Genomic DNA, 3,169 nt, shown 5'->3' with positions numbered 1-3,169 from the left:
TGAAGCTACATTACAGTATGCATCTTATCTTTTTACAGGAAGTCTGTGCAGCTCTGGATCTGACCCTCCACAGGAGAAGTGAGACTGAGGGAATTTCTGAGAGTGTAAATAGCAGTAACCAAAGCAGCCCAGTGCAAAGTATTCACCATTCCCGTTCAAGAAGCAGAACTCCTAGTACCAGTTCACGTAGTCAATCTGCGTCATCACTATCTTTGATTGATAGTGATAGTGAAATCGATGAGCCTGAGCATGGGGAACATCAAGAACCTATCAATGGCCAAGTTGGTGATGTAGAGGATGAGAGAGGCGGAGATGAAGGGGAGCAAGTGCCAGCTGACCGACATGCACCTGCAGGTGGTCAAGGTGGTGGAAGAGGCGAAGACAGAGGGGTACAGCAAGGAGAGCAGCAAGATGGTGGAGCAGAAAGAGAACATGGAGAGCATAACGATGGAGATGCAGAAAGAGAACGGGCACCCACCCATGCAAAATTAAGAGGAGCTATGCTAGGAGGTTTTCTTGACAATGTGGAGCTCGCTATTCAAGCATCAAGAAACGATATTCTATACATGGCATTAAGTTTCGCAAGCAAAAATAATGAGACAAACACCGCTTTCTGTAACTTAATTAATTTCATTAATTCTATATTTGTGTCTCCAGTTCTCCCAACTACCCAATATTTGCTGGACAATCTCCTTATCTCAGATGAAGGTGTACATTACCATTTTAATTGTAAAAAATGTTTTAAATCATTTGGAGAGCTAGATTATAAAAATATAAAATTTCAAATCTGTGAAATATGTGAAACTGAAAACCATGTGTCTGATTTAAGGCTTTCTACTTTTTTTGTAATGTTTGATTTACCTTTACAATTAGAGATACTGTTCAGTAAACCTGAGCTGGTTGAGGCTCTCAGTACTCCCATAGAAGCTGTTGCAAAGTCTAGGCCTGGTTCTCTTAGTGATATCCATGATGGTTCTGCTTACAAGGAATTTTGTGCTGCTACTGTTGACTTCCAAGAACGAATTATGTCAATGCATCTTTCTGTTGATGGTTCATCCATATCCAAATCATCATCTGCATCAATTTGGCCCATTCATGGTGAAATTCATGAACTCCCTCCTAATATGAGGATGAAAAACTTATTGTTGTGTGGGTTGTGGTTTGGAAAAAGTCAACCAAAAATGGATTTGTTCTTGAAACCCTTTGTTTCTCATATGAGGAGCCTAAGTCAGGGCTTCCAGCTCCGGGATGGACCTAACATTTGGAATACAAAGCTGTATTGTATAGGCTGCTGTGTCGATTCAGGAGCTAGAGGCTCAGTTCAAGGCATAAAGACCCATGGAGGGTACTTTTCATGTAATTGGTGTAAGATCTGTGGCGCTTACATCGACCATGCTGTTAGGTATCCCATAACAAATGAAAGACCAGATGATAGAGCCCACAATGAACTTGTAACATTACAGAGAAGGCTGTTGGATGTGAGAGTTACGCAGGCTGGTCCTCTCCCAGAAGAAGAAGAGGAGGAGGATGAAGAAAATGATGAAAATGAACCAAGAAATGCAGATATGTTTGGTGTGATTGCTGTTTCTCCTTTGATTAACATGCCTCTCTTTAACGTGGTAAATGGCTTTTTTGTTGAAAATATGCATTGCGTGGACATGGGAATTGTAAAATGGCAAATTTCAATCTGGCTTGATGAAGCACGTATGCCGTACTGTATTAAAGGAAGGCTGCAAGAACTGAATAGGAGAATCAGTGCTCTACGTCCACCCCTGGAATTCAGAAGAATGCCTCGAATTCTAAAGAAGAGATTAAATTTCAAAACTAGGGAATATAATAATTTTTTGTGGTATTCCTACATCATTCTTGTTGGAATTTTACCAAATAGATACTTAAACATCTGGGTGCTATTTATTCAAGCCATATTTTTACTTAGCCAAGCTGAGGTGTCAGTTGAGCATATAAATATTGCCGAAACATTGATAAATCATTTTCTGGTTGCTGTGCAGAGAGAATATGGCCAGAAAAATATGTCTTTCAACTTACATATCGTAAGGCACCTTGCAGCCCATGTGAGAAGATGGGGAGCGCTGTGGGCATCATCGGCTTATGTGTTTGAAGATGGAAATGGTCACCTCAAGAATCTTATTCACACTGTTCAGTGTGCTCCTCATCAAGTAGTTAGGCATTGGTCCTGGGACCTGGCGAGGAGCATCTTACACCCACATGTGAGTGAAAAAGCGAGAAGCTATGCTGCTAGTATCAACAAGCCAAAGCATCAAAACAAGAAAAGTTATCGCACAGAAACATGTCGTTTGATTGGAACACCTAAGCTAGTAGATTTGTCAGAAGAAGAGGTGTTTTTGTGTCAAGAGAATGATCAAGGTTTAGAAAACCTACAAAGTTTTCAAAAAGTTATTTACAAGAACTGTGCATATGTGGTGGAAAGTAAGAGAAGTGTTCGAACTTCCAACACTGTTGCTCAGCTGACTGACAAGTCAGTTGTTCTGATTTGGAAAATTGTATGACACTGAGAACGACAATGTTTTTCTTTTTGTGTCGAATATTCAATATTCAATATTCAATTTTGATTCTTCCTCAAGGCTTGCAAATGAGCCGAGATGACCACTGTCTAAGGGCTGTTACTTTTGTAAATGAAGAACTTAGACTTATCAAATGTACAGACCTGAAGATTATATGCTTTAGAACTCATCTACCTCATGCTGATTTGTTATCTGTTCTTCCAAATGTTCAGAACCGGGAGTAATGTTGTCTTACATGTTTCTACTGTACCTAAATTTATTCATGAAATTGTGTCACTTTGTAAAACCTTTCTGAGATGTAACTGTTAAATGCAACTTTTTTTGTTATAAACTTGTATATACCAAGATCTTTATCATTACTTAAGTCTACAATAAAACAATATAACTACTCCTTATTTTATTATCTTTTCCATTTCCCGTACATATCTTTTTCATATCCAGATCTTGCTGCCACTTGTTCTGCTTCATGTTGAGTTAACTTAGCTCCAGTAAGGGATCCATTTTTAAGGAGTTCTTAAGCTCTGTGTCTCTATATCTTTTGTGTACAAATTTTTACAAACTGAATTTTAACGGAGAAAAAATTAAGATTTATTTTAACATTTTAAAAAACTGGTTCACGAGTTCAT

The sequence above is a fragment of the Frankliniella occidentalis genome, unplaced genomic scaffold, assembly GCF_000697945.3.
Source record: "Frankliniella occidentalis isolate FOCC.00 unplaced genomic scaffold, Focc_3.1 Scaffold155, whole genome shotgun sequence".
Lineage (NCBI taxonomy): Eukaryota > Metazoa > Arthropoda > Insecta > Thysanoptera > Thripidae > Frankliniella > Frankliniella occidentalis.
This window is presented reverse-complemented; position numbering follows the sequence as displayed.